This window comes from Pezoporus occidentalis, unplaced genomic scaffold, assembly GCF_034315485.1.
Source record: "Pezoporus occidentalis ecotype Australia unplaced genomic scaffold, CSIRO_AGI_Poc_V1 ctg114, whole genome shotgun sequence".
NCBI classification, from domain to species: domain Eukaryota; kingdom Metazoa; phylum Chordata; class Aves; order Psittaciformes; family Psittacidae; genus Pezoporus; species Pezoporus occidentalis.
This window is the reverse complement of record NW_026912929.1, coordinates 919,373-938,060: the sequence shown is the minus strand read 5'-3', so window position 1 is coordinate 938,060 and position 18,688 is coordinate 919,373. Positions and strand designations below refer to the sequence as shown.

General features: G+C 46.8%; 1 long non-coding RNA gene across 3 annotated transcripts in view; it reads left to right on the top strand.

Moving 5' to 3' along the window:
* LOC134172984 (uncharacterized) overlaps nt 1-18,688 on the top strand; it is a 50,686-nt gene that overhangs the window by 6,718 nt on the left and 25,280 nt on the right. The window contains exon 1 of one of the 3 annotated variants that reach the window (XR_009968090.1): nt 2,317-2,428. The exons of the other annotated variants lie outside the window; for them this stretch is intronic. This is a non-coding gene — a long non-coding RNA (uncharacterized LOC134172984). Of the gene's footprint in view, nt 1-2,316; nt 2,429-18,688 lie in introns of those variants that run through there. 3 annotated transcript variants of the gene reach the window in all.

Here is an 18,688-nt window from a genome sequence, read left to right as displayed (position 1 = left end):
GTTACTCTTGCTTGATTTATCGGATTAGGGCTTTTCACACATAGTGCGTACAAGATATTGTTTTTAATGAGAAATTAAAAGATTACCAACAATACCCATAAACCATTAAAAACACGAACTCCAGATGAATGGTAATTAGACAGAATGATTTGAGGCTGATAAATTGAAAGCAATTAATGTGTTTGTTTGGGATTCTGAAGATAGCTCTGAGTGTTCCAGCAGGCACTGAAGGGTTCAGATTTGGTGCTGAAATGCATGTGGGGATACTTGCACTGCTTCAAATGTCCAGGGCAGCAGTGGAGAAGATGCTGACAGGGTTCCGCTGGGCTTTGGGAAGGGGGAGAGGTGAGGAGTGATGTGAAGGGGTTTTATGGGGAGGGCTAAAGGGGTACATCAGAGCAGGCTTCCTTGGGTCAAATCTTTCCTATGTTTCACTGCTACCTGTGACATAACGTAAGGGAAGACTTGAGGAGGTAAGAGGGGAGAAAGTGCTGAGGAGAAGTAAAGGTTTCTCATCTGTGGTTTATCAGGTTTGCATCTTCTGCTCAGTTTGAGCAGCACCGCGTCAGTGAGCCTGTGTGAGATGTTCTTTTCTGGGAGACGAGGAGGTTGCATTTGTTAGTGGTGCCCTGTAAGCCCATCAAGAGCGTCCTGTTTCTGTTCTTTCTCTTATCCTTGGCAAAGTGAATGTTTTGGGATTCTATTTCAGCAAAAGGAAGTGGTGATGCCTTTTGATATTGTTCCTTGTACTTGGGTCTAGAACAGAGCTCGCCATGATTTCCCATCTCAGGAGAGTTTCCTAGGACAAGGAAAATAGCCAAAATCAAGTAATTCCCTAACTCAGGATAGTGATGTCTCGTCTCAAAAATCCTAAACCAAATAGCCCTCCCCACCCCAAACCCTAAAGCCTCAGGTGACTTGTGATGTGAACAACTGAAACATCCCATTTCAATTGTTACTGGTTTTAATTTCAACTCTTGCCCAAGTATAAATTAAACAAAATATGGCAATGAGGAGTCATGACAAAGGAAAACCTGAAACCTTTTCCCCGTTTCCCCCCACGTCAGGAATATCCATCAGAATCAGCCCTTTCTCACCCAGTTTTTCTTGTGATAATTTGGCATTTCTGATGGGGGGGGGTTGGGGTATTTTTAATGAAGAAAAAAATCTTGACATGGAATTCTGCATGTGGAGCTCCCTTCTCCTCCATCGGTTTCTCTCTCTATTCCAATCCCTCCTTTAGATGTGTTCCTTCCATGAGTCTTTTCAATCCTTATCCACTGTAGAAAGAAATGCATTATTTAACAAGGCAAGAGAACAGTGTGTGCCCTTCACGTTTAACCATCAGCTGCTGGCATCTTTGAGGAACCAGGTTTTCAAAGGAGCTCAAGTTCTTAAAAGCACTTAACAGAGTGGATGCTGGTGGTGCCCAGTTCTACTGAAACCCTGGTCCTCATGTTCCTAGTAGGAACAGTTGGACTGAACCAGATACTTTTTTCAGGCTTTCCCTGGAAAACTCATGTTCTCTATGGAAACTCTGTGGCTTGTCAGACTTAGGTCCCAATTCTTTCACTTGACTGTCTTTCAAGCATGCTTATCTTGTCCTGTGGGTGCTCTGAAGCTTACATTTACAGGAGCCCTGTTTTCTGTCCCTGTGGCTCCATCCCTGCACAGCACACTGTGACCCTCATGGGGTGATCTGTTACAGCTCTCCCTCATCCTACTCCTCCAGCCATGGTTGGTTGCAGGGAAAGTCTGTGTGTTAGCTAAGTGTGTCTTGCTTCTAGAGATGAACTGGACAAGGTACCACTTCACCAAGGGGAACACCTGCTGGTTGTTGCCCCCACTGTGAAGTAACGACTTGGGCATCTCATAAAGTGTTTTTCACTCCTTGTGCACCCGTTCAGCCATCACATTAACAAAAAAAAAGGTTCTTGGAGGAGCCACCAGGGACCTATTGCAAAAGTTGGATACCAGTAAAATCCAGTTGTGTGTAGCAAAAGGGAAAAGCCCAATAAGGAAACAGTAATAGAAGAGCTCTATTAAAAAGGCATATGGGTACAATGCTGCTGGCCCAGTTAATGAACCTGTTCTATTCAGTAGTGCAATAAAATCCAAAGTAATTGCAAATGAAACTTAATGCCTTGTAAAGAGTTCAGCTCCATCCTTCCATAGCCACAGGTCCTGGCAACAGAGGCTGGTCCAGCAGGAGGAGGGGTGCTGAGGAACCTCTCATTGATTCTGCTCAGTGGTTTAAGGCTGTTGGAAATGTCCTGGCCCCTTTAGCGAGCCCAGCCTCTTGCAGGAGGATGTGGAGCAGGGCAGCACATGGGGAATTAGACCTCGACCCTGTGCCTGTGGGATCCTGCACATTCTGGTCTTCCCTGAAGGAGTTGCTTCAGACTGATCAGACCTGGAAGCTGATGAGGTGATGGTTGCTCTTTTCCTGTGTTCTCAAACCCCTGTGTTTCACCATCATTCTGACTAGAGTGGTGGGCTCAAAAACCCTGCAAGAGCAAGGCAGAGGAGTCCTCCTAACCTTGCTTGTGTGTGTATTCCTGCTGGGCTTTGGTCCTGACTTTTTACAGTATGTGATTCCTGCCTGCTCCAAGCAACCTCCATTTGTTTGGGGAAAATAGACTGATGATTTTGCTCCCTATTGCAGATTTTGGATAACAGTTTCCTCAAGTCGCAGGGCTCTCTCTGTCTTTACTCAGCTCTCAAGTCAAACATCCTTTATGTGAATAAGAAGTATGTAGGAGGGAGGATTTGCAGCACCAGCATTTTCGGGTGAGGATAGTGATATTTTTTGGTTGTTTAGTGCCAGTCTTTGGGAATGAAATAACTGCTCAAGAATCTGAGCTTCATTTCAAAGGCATGTTTCTAGTCTTCATGTCTGTGTGGACTCCACCCCCCGTGTAATTTGAAAGTGTGACTTGGTTATGCCTGAAAGGCTCCGGATCCAGAAGGCAGAGGAAAAATAACCCAAAGCTGATTGTTATTAAAAACAAAGAGCACCACCCCCTCCCAAGCTGCTGGTATTTGAATTCCTGGGTTTGCACTGCTGGTTTAGGGCCAAGGGAACAGGAGGCAGGTAGGAGCCTGACTCACGTTGAGTCAGAAGCAAGAACCTGGCAGTTTGCTTGCAAATGGCCCGAGCCTGGTGATCCTGGTGAGCAAGCACCCACAAAAAGGGGTGAGCAAGGACAGGGTGAGTGCCAGGGAAGGGAATGCCAGCCCATAGAGAGAGTCCTTCCTGCTACCACCCACCCACCAACCTCATTTTTCAGGAGGTAAGTATCAGTCCTGCAAAGGGTGATATCCCCTCCTGCTCCTCCTTTACTAATCAGGTTTTCAGATAATTTGCAATGCTTCGTTTCCCCACGTGAATTGACTATAGGTGGTAGATAAAGCTGCAAATGGCCCTTTTTAAGTTCAAATGATGGTTCAAGCCGTACATTCCTCAGTTAAAAATGTGCAGTGTCCTCCTTTCCTGGCATGTGCTGGCAGAAGTCATGGGGTGTACTCTGAGAAATAGCCCCCGCTTGCTTTATTGTTGCTCTTTCCTTCCTCTGATGGCATGAGTCAGGGGCACTGTCAGCCTTTGAGCTCACAGCATCTCCCTTTCGGCAGCCAGCCTGCCTGCCCGGGACATTGTTTGAGCTGTGCCATGCTGTAGGGTTCATCTTGATGCTCTGAGGTGGACAATAAAGGGGCAAATTTCTGAAATCCTAGTGGGATTTCTAGGGGAACTTCCTTCCCCCTTTCTCCCCTCGAGAGGAAGCAGCCTCCTGCACACTCACCAGCCCACTGCTCTTCTGACAGGGTTAGGGCTGGCGCCCTTTATGAGCTTCCTGCATATCCATAGGTTGGACTTGGCTTCTCTCAAGGTTCTTGTTGAAATTGGTCCAACGCTTTATCCTCGCATCCGCTGCGCACATGAATTCCTTAGTGTCATAAGTTGGTTAAGATCCATGCGAGCCGTGGCACCTCTCTGTCTTTGCCCCTTTTCCCACCCCTGTGAAAAATGTGTGGTGGTGTAAATAGAGGCAAAGGCAAATATATACAAGGTGGGGAGCCTTAGTGATGTGGAACTGAGAGATGAGGGCAGCAGAAACATAGTCTGTGGAAGCCTAGTATGGTTTTTGATACTGAAATGCAAGACTGGCCCTTAAAGCTGGATGTGAAGTCTGCTGAAGTCAGTGGAGAGATCTGTGTTGGTTTCAGTGAACTCTGGATCAGTCCCTTGAAAAGCAGCAAGGAATATGGTCCTAATAAGAGAAGGTTTTGGCAAAGGGATAGGGTTTAGCTTAGTTGTGGCTGCCCCATCCCTGGCAGTGTTCAAGGCCAGCTTGGATGGGGCTTGGAGCAAGCTGCTCTGGTGGAAGGTGTCCCTGCCTGTGGCAGGGGTTGGAACTGGATGAGCTTTAAGGTCTCTTCCAACCCAAACCATTCTAAGATCTATGCAGGAGCCTGAGTAAGACCACAGGTCAGCACCTGGAAGTGCTCATTAGGAAAGGGACAGAGCCTGTACTCAGGGGCTATTACACCAGAGGACAGTGGATGCTGTGTGCTTTGGATACTGGGTTAAATGTCAGCACCATCTATTTTCAAATCGGGTTCCTTCTGTAGGTGTTGCATGCTGGAAAGTCTATTTCTGAGCAGAGTTTTAAAGGCTGCTTCCACTTCTTTTTCCAAACTGTATTTTGTGCTGTGTTGCGTTCCTCCAGCTGTCAGGGCTGCAGGCACACATAGGCAAGGACCTTGGGAGGACCACTGCTGGGAAATTTAAGAAAGAAGAAAAGATCTGGCTCTTTAGATCAGGGCTATGAGCATTTAAGATCATTCTCAAAAGGGCAAGGCCAGCCATTTCCCAGCTAGGTCTTGATTTGAACTCTGGAAGCCCAGAAAAGCTGGGGGATGTGATCCCACGACTGGGGTTGTCTAAACATGGAAATCACTTGGAGCTCAAGTCAGCAAAAATGTCTGTAAAGGCAGTGAATAAATGCAGTGGTCATGGGGAGTTAATCTTCCCACCCAGGAGCTCTGGTGTTCACCATTATCATCCACAATACTACCTGTCCCATTGCAGCCTGGATTTGGTCTCCTTGCCTGTGGATTAGACATAAGGAATATAAACCAAAATACAGACAAAAAACCCTTGTGTTTCCTTTGCAAAAGCAGGCTGTGCACATAGCTAATTCTTTTCATGTTAATCTACACTTACAACCCGATAACAAGCTAGAGCTTTCTTCTAACCAGGCTTGATTAAATTTGGAAGATTTCTTCCCAACAGGAGAACCCTTTCCGCTTTCACGCAGTAAACATGATTTTGTGCTTTCTCTTTTTCCCTTTTTTATTTTTATTCCAGGAATTTTTTATTTTTTTTTCCTTCCCCTTATTATTATTATTATGAATAAACTAGTTTTAAATCAATTTCAACAGCTGGAATTAATTTTCCTGTTACTGACTCTTCACTTGGGCCTGTCACAGAGCGGGAGGCTTTCTATTAGCATAAACATAACTGAAAGCTCTGGAATTTGCATTAATGTACTTTTAACAAGTTGACAGTCTTTTGGCACAAGCTCCTGAGATCTGAGAAGCGGGGGGGGGAAAGCCTCCATTATACCTTACCCTGGCCGGATTGTAAGAAGCTGTCAGGTAAAACCTCAGGTTTCTTTTCCTACTAGAAAAATATGGGACAAAATATCCACTCCTAAGCAGGTGCATGGATCCGACAACTTGCCACAGTCCTTACTGCTGGCCTCTGAATGAAAGAGCGTGCTCATGAAAAAGCAAGCTGTTTAATTGTTATTTAGTGATGTGGGAGGTGCTGAGGTGCAAAATCCTTCACAAAGGTGTTTAAGGGTCTTCAGGAAATGTGTATTTCGGTGTCAGGGCCATGGTCCCCTTGAAAAGTGATCCAAGCTCACCTAAACAGGTCAGGGGTTGTGTCGAATAAAGAGCTGGTCCTGCGAGCTCCTTACCACAAGGTAGGAATTCCAGAGGGCTTAGCATGGCAGTTTTGCCAGCAGATGATAAAATCATGAGGGAAGAGCCAAAGACTCAGACGATGGTTTTGTTACATCTCCAAATAACTAAAGTGAGGGGTTTTCCATCTGCTTCCAGCTCCTGTGTGGCTAGTGAATCGTGATGGAGCCTGGCCTTCGTTAGCCACAGGACCAGAACCCTGTTTGTGGATAAATGGAAGCTGATGTTCCCACCAGATGACATGGCTGTAGCAGAGGGGCCTTAAAGGAGGATGGTTATTAGGAAAGCTGTGTCAGTGGTATTTGGCTGGATTCTGTTGGCTTTGCAGCCAGTGTAGAAGCAACAGGCTGCTACTGGGTCAGTGTGGGCAACCAGTGGGCTGGTCTACGTGCCACTGTCCATGGGCAGTGAATGGGCTCTCCCAAGCCTAAAAGCAAACATTTCCCTTCCAAGGAAGGGAGTTCACACAGCAGGCATGGCTGTATGGATAGCAAGCCTTGGGTAGCTCAGGATCCCTCTGCTATGTAGATGCTGTGTCTGTGTATCGGTGGGGTTGGTGTGTGTGTGTGTTTAACAAACGCAATGTGTTTCCACTAATTACTTGGGATAAAGGTGTTCCAGCTTTTGAAGAAAATGTGCAAGCCAACATCAGATCCATGTATTTGTGTCTGTGTTTCCAGTTACACTGGAAAAGTCAGCAGGAGAAAATACTTGGGCTGCAGATCAGACTCGTATCAGTTGCCATGGGAATAAAAGGAATACTGAGAATTGAGGGAATCCTTTTAAACGACAGGATTTTTTAAATTGAGTTCTTATTTGACTGTTTATTTAGGCCCTACATTAAGACAAAAATGTGTGTTTAGCCAGCTCCTCCTGCTGGATCCAGAGCAACTGTTAAAGCTTATTTCCATAGAGATATTGCTGATCCTGGCTCCAGAACAGAGAAGAAAGAGGCCTGGGAGAGCCGCTGTGCTCAGTGGCACTCAGCTCGCACGGCCCCTCGCAGCTTGGCAAATAGAGCCTGGCTTTGTGCTGAGTGGTAAAGCTGCTGCCAGTGGTCTGGCAAGGCTGTGGTATTCCTCTGCTCCAGGCTTTGTTCCTGGGTTCCCCTCTTGAGTTTGGAGAGACCAAAATGGTACTCCTTTGCTCTGGAAACTATGACTCCAGCTGGCCGGCATGGGAGTGATGTGACGCTGCTTACAGTCAGTCTAATGGGAATAGTCTCACTGCTGGGAAGAGTCACTGGAAGAACTGCTGGGTAATTAGTGGGGGGACTGTAAATAGCTAAAACCTGACTGAATTCCTCTGTCAGCTCAGGATGGGATCCTCCTGCCACTCCTCTTCCTGCCTCTTCCCTCTTTGACCACAGGCGGTTATTCTGGAGATAATTTTTCCTGTTGCTACTGTGAAACTCACTGTGGCTGTTATTCATTGCCTATAAGAAAATGAGCCACACGTTGCTCCGGAAGAGCAGTATCCCCCATCCCTTCACGTCCCCAGTAGTTTTTCCCTTTCCCAGGGATGCTGGCTGAAAGCAGAGGCAGCTTGTCCAGTGCCACTTGGCTCAGATGCTGCTGTCTCCTCTTGTTGCAACCGGTGGAAGGCACTTGAAGAACATCTGCCTGCTGTGATTGATTCACATAACTTCTCCTGAGCTAACTGGTGTGTCTTCCTTTGACAAAAAGGAGATGTTTCTCCTCTTTCACAAAAAGTTCTTTTTCCCTACCTGCCAACCCAATCCCTTCCAATTGCATGAGCCCAGAAATTGTCCCAAATGCAGGAGTGGTGAAAGGATAACAGTAATTGAAGGAAGGGTCAACAGCTGTGCTTGTGGTGAGGGAAGCTATCCGAAGCTGAGGGCCTGGTGCCTACACCAGTGTTGACTTCGTAAACATCCATGGAGGTGATGCGTGAGCCAACATTGATGGCATCAGGCCCTTGGTCAGGGTTCGTGTGTGCAAGCTGAGTGGTGGGAGAGCTTTGCAATGATGGGAAGAAGAGTGTGGGAGGGGAAAGGGAAGAGTACTTTGGTTTAGAGATACCGGCTGCAGCGCTGATTCACTGGGCTAATCGGATCTTGGTCATGTTTTTGCTCTGGTATCTGCTCTGGGCGTCTGTCACTGTTTTTGAGAATTTATCTTTCTTATCAGAACTTGGGGGTTTTGTTGGGTTATTTTTCCTCTCTTCATTCAATGCCTGTAAGAGGAAAACGTGCGAAGACTGAATGTCCCTTTCCTCAGAGCTCTGTTTGGTAGACGTGAGCTGTGATGAAGGTTCTTCTCACGTTGACTTCCAAGGAACGTGGGTGCCGCATGGGCAGTGGCCAGCCAGGGCTACCTACAGCCTCTGCTAAATTGTCTCATTTCTGTAGGAGACCTCAGTTATTCCCAGTCTCAAAACAGTACTTGAGGGCCATGCGACAAAGGCTGCTGTACTTTTAGTTGAAGGATGTCCTATTGCATTGATCCTGTGGGTGAGGGTAAGTCACCCTGATTTGGGCAAACATGAGAAATGGCAGACTGTGATTTAAACCAGCAGCCCTAATGGGCAAAAATGGACAGGAGCACTGTGGGCCCTTGTCCATATCCTCTGACAGGAAAAGCCAAATGAAGGATAGTTGAGAAGCTTTTATTATAGCTCAGGTTCCGGAGCTATTACTGGAGGGGTCTGGAAGCTCCGAGTTGTTCTGTGCAATCTGGCCTGCACAGATTGAGGTGAAGCCATGAGCGTTAAGTGGAGCCCATGATGACCAGTGTGCCAAACCTCCAAACTCTGCAGCAAGTATTAGTTATTATCTGACAGCTGAAACCTGCCCTCCAGCCCCTGTTGTACCTGTTAAGCTGAGCACACGGTGAGGGGGGGGGGCTCTTTGGGGAACGTCTGATAAAAGAACTTTGTCTGTGCAGAGCTCCATTGGTGGCACTTCTCCGTAAACATCATCTGTTGTTAATTCAGCCTTGCATGCTTACAGACAGAACTTTGTGTTGATTATGTGTGTTTTCTGGAGGAGAGGTTCTTAAATATGGAAATGAATGGAGATATCTGCACAACCAGTTAGCATCATTTCATATCAGTATTGAATATACATATTAGGGAAGTGCTTAGAGACCTTAGATTACAGCAGGGCTTCACTGAGCAAAGTACAGAATGTGCCTAGGGGAGATACCATTTACTACAAACAGCTTGAGACAGTCCCTGCCAGAGCAGGGACTGGGCAGAGGGAGGGCAAACAAGGGGTAAGGTGACCTGCTCAGGGCTCTGTGCAGGAACGCAGGAGCAAAGCTGGGCCAGGCTGCAGATCTGCTGGCTTTGCCCAGTCCTTAAACACTGCTGTCCCCCCAAGCTTATGGGGGCAAAGAACAAATAGAGATAGCCAGGCACAAAGTGATTCCGTTTCTGTGACTCTGTGGTCCTTTTACCATCATTCTCATGATACGTCTGGCATTAGACCCTGAGCGTTTGAGAGGAGGGCTGCTGTTGTCCTTGAGAATAAAGCGTGATGTAATATTACACTTTTTATGCATTCAGAGTGCCAGAGATAAGAAAAAAGTTCTTGTTGTTTATGTGATATCAGAATTCAAAGAGTGATCTCAAAAGCATGTGTATTATTTTATAGATCCGTATAAATCAGTGTATTTGCTTGTCTAAATTCTAGAACTTGGGGTGAGGCAATAAAAGGAGATCAAATACAATTTATAAGTGCAGATACAGGCTAGTCTGATCTGTTCTGGGATTCTTTGATCGTGGATTTGGGTGTAAGTGAGAATTAGAATCCTCCTTTACTGGAGCTGATGTTTTGTGCAGTTGAATCTCTACCATCTCGAACATGGAGAATCTCAGGAGATGAGCTGAAGGTTATAACCATCATAAGTGCATCCCAAAGGGGGCTGGTGTGAGACCAACCCCAACCTGTTTCTTGCAGACAGGTTCCAACCTAGAAGTTGTCATTTCCAGACACCAAATCTGTGGACATGCCAGCTGACAGCTGTGTCCCACTGTCATGGAGTAATGCTTGTGAATCCTCTGTTCTTGATGAGTAACATGATGACCCAAAAGGCTCATACTGGTTTCCAGAGGCTGTTCTTGGAGTACAGTGTGATGTGCTTTGCATGCCTTGTCCTGTCTAAGCTATTGCTCTCATCTTTCATACTGGTGACTTTGGTCTGATTTCTTGTGTCCTAGAATCATATATCTCTCTGTTTATTCTCTTTGTCTTTCAGTGAAGGATTTTCAACAGCATTCAGGGTTGGACAAACTCTGCTCCTATTGAAACCAAAATGTGCTTTGCCACTGACTTCACTGGGAGCTGTTAGGACAGGGACTGGGTACCATTGGAATCCCATGTCTTGAAGCTGCACCAGCCATGCAAGGACTGGAACAATCAGTGTGAAGAGCAGGACATGTACCAGTCCTGTATGTTCTGGAATTAGTAGCTGGCCACCACCAAAAGCCCTCTTCCCTTCCCATTGACACAGCTGCACATGGGCAGCAGGACCCTAGCTTGAGCTTTGAGTGCATGGGAGGCTGCACACAGGGACCCCTGGTTAATATGGCTTCAAGGTAGCCTGTCCTCAGCCTCGGCTCCACTGTCGTCCCCCAAACCTTCAGAACCTTGCTGTGATACCAGGTTGGCCGTTTGTTATGATTATCTCAACGGTAGAAATTGTCATGGGTAAAAACATCCCATTGTCCAGAAATACAAGACAACAGCATCAGCAAAGAGGGCCCATCCTCCACACCCCCTTCTCCTGTGACTCCTCCACCCTCAGGAAGTGGCAAGGCTGTTCTGTGTGGCCAAAACCAAGGCAGAAAACCTCTGGTGAAAAAGGGAGGTCGAGCTGATTGGTAAGCCAGGCATGGGCACTGAACATCTCTTGAGAGATAAGTCTCTGACGCGTGATTCTTTTCAGTCCTTTTGGAGGCCGTGATAAGGAGGCGGCAGTTGCTTTGTCAGGGTTGCTCACTCTCCTTGTGCAGCATGTTCAGTCACTGAACTTGCTCAGATAAGACAAACATCTAAACTCCATTTCCGGAGACACACACCAATCTTTGCACTCAGGCAATGGTTGCACCAAGGGTGGGCTACTAGAGACAGGTCTGATGTTGAATGCCTGTGAGAAGGATGCTCATTGGAGCTGGTGGTTCCATGTCTCCTTTACTTCACCAGAGCTCCAAAACTGGAGACCAGACTCCCCAAGTGGTTCAAAGATCCGGGGTATTTGGCAAAGGTGTTTGTCACCACCATGTCCCCAGGGGGATGTTCCTCCTTGTGGCCCTGCACAGTGCTTGGCCTGACCCTCATGGTAGTAGCAGTAGTTGCATCACTTTGGCATCTAATCCCATTTATAACCTGAGGTACCAGTTATAAGATGCCAATAAATTTTTAAACCCCTGCAATAGGGAGGCTGATTATTAGGCCATCTCAGATGCATATCTGTCAGTGCAGGGTTATTCCATTAACTGGGATCCAAGTCATTAATAAGGTAGAGACTTTTTGGTTAATTGCTACTACCAGAGCAATTATTTAAAGCATTTCTGAATTACAGAGACATTTCTGTTCACTGCCAATTGCCTAGGGTCAAATACTGGGTCTAAGGCATGTGATGTGAACAGCTACAGCCAATCCTGTCTGGATGCTCTTCCTGGGAGGGATGGATGCACACAGACCTCTCCTTCCTTGTGCTGTGTTGGGTTCTCTTTTACAGGTCACTCAGAAGTGCTGTGTGGGTTTCCCAGCTTTTCCCAGGTACAGGCTCCAGGGGCTGTGAGCAGTTTTGGCAGGCAGCAGTCTACTCATGGTGCCAGGGACCAAGTGAATTCATTCCTTTGTGCTTCACAGCTTTTTCCCTGTATCCTGCTGATGAGCTGTGAAAACTGGAATAGCACATTCTGTCTGTGAACAAAGCCACCGACTGTCCTATGGCAGCGTCTCCTGGATGGAAATGTTTCTCCTCCTTTGTCTGAATATACTCATCCGTGTCCAAGTGGGATGTACCTGCTGTGCATCTATTCCCAACCCATCCTGGTGCCCTCTGCCCCAGCCCCCAGGCTTTCATTTCATTTCATTCTCGCTCTTCCCATCCCCAGACCTCTCGGGAAGTCTGCCTGTGCCCTTCCTGTGGAAGGCTGCTGCCTGCATGAGGGAGCTCCAGGAGCTGCCCATGTCCTGAGCAGTGAAACTCTGTTGTTTCAAAGTCACATTGACCCAGGTGCTGCAGCAAACGTGTGTCGTAGAAGCTGCTGCTGTTTCGCATGAGGGAGCTGCAGTCAAATATTAAAAAGGCAGCAAGAGCATTAAATTATTTGCCAATGGAACATTGTCATTCCTCCATAAAACTATTTTGACCTGCAGTTTTCTATGGAGTCTATTGCTCTTAAATGTGCAGTGAGAAAGGAAATTAAAAATTAATCTTTATTTCCATCTCAGAAGAAAACCTTAATTCTCTGCATTGAAATTATACTCGTAATCCAGGGTAATAAATTATAGTTTTTAATTGCAGCTAGTCACAGCCAGTCAAACGGGAACGTCTCTTTCTCTCGCTTGCTTTAACTTTGCTGTACAGGGGAACTCATGGAGTGCTGGAAAAAAATCACGTACATTGACCCAGGCTCTTAATATTGTGTAGAATGAGCCCAGGGTGTGATACAACAGCCAGGCTCTGCTCTGCTCTTGTCTGGTACCCTTGAGCCAGTGACCTCAACGTACCTTATGGGCACAAATTGGAACAAGTCCAGAGAAGGGCCACGAGGATGATCAGGGACTGGAGCACCTCCTGTATGAAGACAGGCTGAGGAAGTTGGGGCTGTTCAGCCTGGAGAAGAGAAGGCTGCGTGGAGACCTCATAGCAGCTTCCAGTATCTGAAGGGGGCCTATAGGGATGCTGGAGAGGGACTCTTCATTAGGGACTGTAGTGACAGGACAAGGGGTAACGGGTTCAAACTTAAACAGGGGAAGTTTAGATTGGATATAAGGAGGAAATTCTTTCCTGTAAGGGTGGTGAGGCACTGGAATGGGTTGCCCAGGGAAGTTGTGAATGCTCCATCCCTGGCAGTGTTCAAGATCAGGTTGGACGAGGCCTTGGGTGATATGATTTAGTGTGAGGTGTCCCTGCCCATGGCAGGGGGTTGGAACTGGATGATCTTAAGGTCCTTTCCAACCCTAACTAATCTATGACTCTATGAAATTGTGCCATACACACAAGGACAGGGAAATGGGTGAATTCTACCGTTGCCACGTGCATAAGGTGTTGGTGTAGCACCCTGTTCAAGGTTATGCAGTGAGTCAGTGTTGAACAAGGAACAAACTCTTGATCCTGGTTCACCTGCTTGTGAGTATCACACAATACCCTTGTGAGCTGGGAACAGGAGCCAGAATGCCCTGCTCTGGCCCACTGACCAACTTGGCTGACCTTCAAGTGCCTGAGCTCTGACGCTGTACCTCTTCTGACAAAAAGGTTGGCTGCTTAAAGCAGATCTGTGTTTATGCTCAGTGTCTGGTGCAAGTAACCTCTGCGTTCTTTCACGTTATGGTATGCTGCAGATGAAGGGAATGTTTCTTGGGTTTGACATTGCTCTGTTGCAAAAAGACACCTTGGTAAATGGGCTTCCTAAGGTATGGCATGCTTTAGCAGAGCCAAGGAGGTGGGTCTGGTCCTAAAAAACTGATGTTCTGCATGTGCCAGCTCTTTCCATTGCTGTCCCACAGTGTTTATCTGAACACCTGCATGCTCATCATGCTGCTGGATCATCCTGGCTGCTGTCATCTCGCCACTTGCACAGTGTCCCTGAGAGCAGCCCATAAGGTGTTTGAATACCTGCACAGTGCAGGTACCTGAAATGTTGATGTAGCTCCATCCCACAAGTAACCCAGCCTTGGCAGTTGTTTTTTACCCCACCAGATCCCAGGCAATGTGATAGGTCTGTGCTAACAAGGAGGATTTTTGAAGGTGTCTTAGGACTTCCAAGCTCAGCTAGGAAAAGGGAGAGCCAGCAGGAATGCAATCCTTAGTTGAACGGAGACAGAGTGGTGGTTAGAGTCTGCAGCTCTGATAATAGCTCCTAGCTTTGTTCCTTTTTCCTGAATTATACTGGTGTGTGGAAGAGTGGACAGAAAAGGATGGAGAAGTGGTGAAAACATCAGGCCCAGCTGTGGAAATGGAGTTAAATCTACCTGGCATAAAAAGCCTTAAGGGGTTATTATCACTATAACCGCAGTGAAGGTGTTTGTTATTAATCAGGATTAACCTGGCATGTCTGTAGTTGCTGGTTTGGAAAAGACTGTAACATCTCTGCAGCCAGGACCTTCAGTCTGTGACCATTCCTCCTCCTGAGCTCAGTACTGTTAACTGCCATGAGAGGAATGTGGTGAAATCCTTACTCCAGGATGCACTTTTTGATGAGTAGTGCCTAGATTCCAGACAGGAGGTTTATGGGGTCTTCATAGAATCTTGGAATGGAAGGGACCTTAAAGCTCATCCGGTTCTAACCCCCTGCCACAGTTTCTTGTGGCTCATGAAAGTGATGCTTAAATTTTGAGTGAGAGAACTTTGAGATGCAGGAAGCAGAGACTGCCAGATACAGGCACAAAAGCTCTGCTTCCCAACAGGTAGCAACCAGGGAGAGCAGGAGAACACCCAGCAGACTCTAGCTTGTGTGTGTCATACAGACAAGGCTCCTTCTGGAAATTAAATGGTTTATCTGAAGTTATCAGGCTGCTGACTGCTCTTTAAAAGAGGTACTTCAGGGCAGGGGCAGTAACTGTGGTTCTGTTTGTTAAATCTAAAGGAGGAATAACCCTAGAATTTATTACCCTGTATGTGTAATTCTTGTATTTAGCAAAATATTGGAATGAGGGTTTATGAACTAAACAAACACGCTTCCAGAGGACAATGGCAGCAGTACTGTCTGTAGCAGTAGTGGCAGCAGTACTGCCTTCAGCTCTAGTGGCAGCCTGGTGGATATGTCACAGCAGAAAGTCTTTTATAGGACAATAAAATTAGTGAATGAGAGCAGAAGAGAAGTGTCTAATGGATCTGGATTTAAACAAGCATCTATGAATCCATACCTCATGAGATCTTGCCTGAAAAAAACTTAATTGTATCTGGCTGAGCAAGGAATGCAGAGAATAAGGGGAAGGAAATAGGAGGGGTGATCTTGTGACCATGGCTGGAGATTTGACTAAGGGGTGGCCTGGTTTTCAAGGCCTCAGCCAGTGGGTTTAATTCCATGCTCTGCCAAGGACTCCACAAGGACACATCTCTTCTGCAGACCTTAGTTTGCCATCACTAAATGAAGAACAGTGCCATTGCCCTTCTTGCTTGTGAGAACGATGGCATTTCAAACTGGGAGTTTCCACGAACCGTGGGAGTGGAGCCCATGCAGCAACGTTGGATTTTTCCTACCCTGCCATATGAGCAATTATAAGGAATTACCCATTTCTCATCATTTCATGCTTCACGCACAAGGGGGGCAGCCTCTGGTTCCTATTAGAATAGCAGCATTTCATACACATTCTCCATCGGTGCAGTTATTGACGCAAGCTGCGGAAACAAGAAGACAAGGCAAAAGGGCTTTGTGCCTATGGGATAACCCCCCTTTCCCATGAGTAACTGCTACACATCTGTTACAGCATCTGATTTACTTTTTTCCTTGGGTTTGACTCGTATTCTGTGGGAAGAGGACAAAGATTTATCTGGTGGTTGGAGATTTCCTGTTAGGTGAGAAAAAGGGTCTTTGGTTTTCCTCCATCCTGGAAATACTTATGATGAGATGTTCAGTGGGGCTATGCAGTGAGTGTTCAGGCTCATGGCCATGTCATTTAGTGTTTGCTTGGCTTCCAGTGACTGGGAATGAAGGGGACTGTCTCCTCCATCCTCCTGCAGCCTGGGGACTCCACTGTTCTGGGCCCAGGAGCATTTGCTTTTGCCCACTCCCTCAGACACAAGTGCTAGCCAGAGAGATTGTCTCCAATGTAGTCTGAGCAGCTCTTCCTCTCACGCTCTTCTGTATCAAACACTTCCCACCTTGAAAGCTTCCTTGGTTAACTGCTCATTTCAGAATCATTATTAATGTATTTGCACAGGGATTTTGGAATTTAATTAGCCTCTTTTGAACTGCTCTTAGTGTGTTTGTCTAGAGAAACAGAAAATCCCTCCATGACTTGTTTGCTTTCTTCATTCGTTGGTTTTCACTGGAAGGGGAAGATATGGATGGGCGTTGCAGGGTTGCATCCTACTGGTGCTGCATCGGAGGATAAGCCGTGGGGCTCTGCAAGGGAAGGGGCTGATGCTGCATCCAGGCCTCTCCTGTCCGTGGAGGGAGTGTGAGCATGGCACAGGCTGAGCTGCAGAGTGTGCAGTAGGACTCAGTCAGCTGCTGATAAGGATCTGTGATGTCCAAGCACACAGCTCCTGACCCAGATATGTTTGCACCATGGCAGCTGTGCTGGCTGAACTGGGCTCCTGTTACTCTCTGCAGTAGTTTCCCTTGGGAAATTCACATCCCTGACTGTGATTTGAATGAATTCTGCTTCCAGTGGACGGAGGCCAAATGGCTCGATGTTATTTTCATCCCACTTCTCGGAAGCACGTGCTCAGGGCAGCAGTTCTGTGCGTTGCAGGCTGTGTATGTACCTGCATGCAGCTCTGTGGGCACTCAGTTTCCATTGGTTTAAGTTGGTTTGATTGCCTTTTGCCTACTCCAGGCTGGACAGAGCAGCTCCGGGTTCCCTGGGTTCCCTCCACTCACGTGCGCTCTCTTTCACAAACCACTGTGGTTATGGCCACTGCCTCTGGTCCTGTTGTATCGGTCCCAAATGGAGGAAGGATGACTAACTTCATCACTTGATAGTTTTGGTTTCTAAAATTAAACAGCCTGCCACATGTGCAGCGCTGTTACTGTATTTACGCCAGCAGTTAGACAGCACTGGCCGAGCTGGAGGGGCTTTGCAGCTCTGCGGCTTGCGCTGCTGTTGTGTGGACACAGATGTTCCTTTGCCCTTTTCTTACATTTCGCTTGTAAAAACAAAATCTCTTGTGCTCATAGAGCTTTCTGGACAAACTCCCAGGCATCGCTTTGTAAACGTGTCCTGATGCTCCTTGGTGTGTGGCTCCAAAGGATGGGTGGAAGGGTTGAGGGACTGGATCAAAACCAGGAGACAGTGCAGCAACCAGAGCTGGAGGCTCCAGTCCCAGTGCTACAGCAGCTGCTCTCTGAAGGATCGGGGCAGTGAAGGAGGTGCAGAATGGGGCTTCCCTGTGTAAACAGTGGGTGTTCTCTCTATGGAGTCACCTCGGGAGCCATGTATAGCTCTGGAGGGCATTTGGTGACACATAGTGACACACTGCACAGGCTGCTAAGTGAAGAAGGGATACTTTGTAGGAGCTCCCTTAGCACCACTCGGATTTATTTGGATCCTAGGAGATTAGAAATCAGAGGAATAAGCAGTGGATAAAAGCCAAGGTGAAGTGTACAGAGGTGGAAGGAGCAGAGCCTCATTCTTTGGAGGAGGACAGGCTGAGAGATGAGATGTTCCTTATTAGTTTGGTTCAGGGAGCGTTACTCTGTGGTCTTAGCTGTGTTGCTTTGTTTTCTAGCAGGAAATCTGGCTTCCCTGACAGAAGGATTAAGAGGTGGAATGAATATTTAGCACTAACTATTTAAGAGTGTTTGGGTGAAACAGAAATATTTTGACATATTAAGTCTGATTTTTACCAACTGACTTGGTGACTGAGTCATGCCGTTGTTTGGGGTTGAGCAAGTGTTGCTGCAAAGCATTAGCAGGCCTGTGCTTTGGTAGGGTTGCATGTGCTTGTTGAGTAGGTGGCAGGAGAGGGTTTGGTTTTCATTCAATTTTGGCTTTTTATTGAAAACAATTTCAATTATTATTGGAAAGAATCCTTGGGGATTTCTTTCTCGTGGAATAGAGCTATATGGATCTGGAAGCTATGTGTAATGGAAGCAGTGTCACTGTCCTGTTGGACAGTGTCCAACTGAGAAACCCAAATCAATTAGATCAGAAAAAAACCCAGATTCTAGACGAGGTCTGTGCCTGCTGCATCCTCTGAGGATGCATGGATGATCCTGGGGTACAGGGACACCTTAGACCACTTCATAACCCTGTGCGCTAACCTGTTCCTTGTCCCTGCAGCTTTTGGAGTTCATGTTCCATACCTGAACATCATTCCAGTGTCTATAAACTATTGCTAGCTCTTGTTTTACTCTTCTTAAAGCTGCGTGAGACTTGTGTCCCTGGACCAGTTTTTGTTCTGGAATTTCCTCACAACATGCAGATTCTTTCAGATTTTAGTTCAGAATCTTCCCTCTGGTGTTTTCGGGGCTGGTGGGCAATGGCTTTCTCAATCCCCTTCCTTCTGCTCCTTTATTGGGAGCCAAGGAGGAGGCCTGTTGGGCTGTTGGCTGTTGTTTATTAAGCTTGCTTCCTGCAGGAGATTTTCAAGCTCACTGCTGCTAAGGCAGGGAAATGCCTTCCTATGTTCCACCTCTGCTCAGAAGGCAGGAGGCTGGCATACAAAAGCAAACAAGTAAACCTTGGCAATAATCCTTTTCTTAGAGAGACAGAGCAGGCTCACAGCATTTGAAGTTTCCTTCCTAAACCAGGGATCAGCATTTCCATGGATTCACAGAACTGCTTTTGTGTCTTTTGCAGGCAAAAGGAGCCTTTATGGTTACAGTTTTG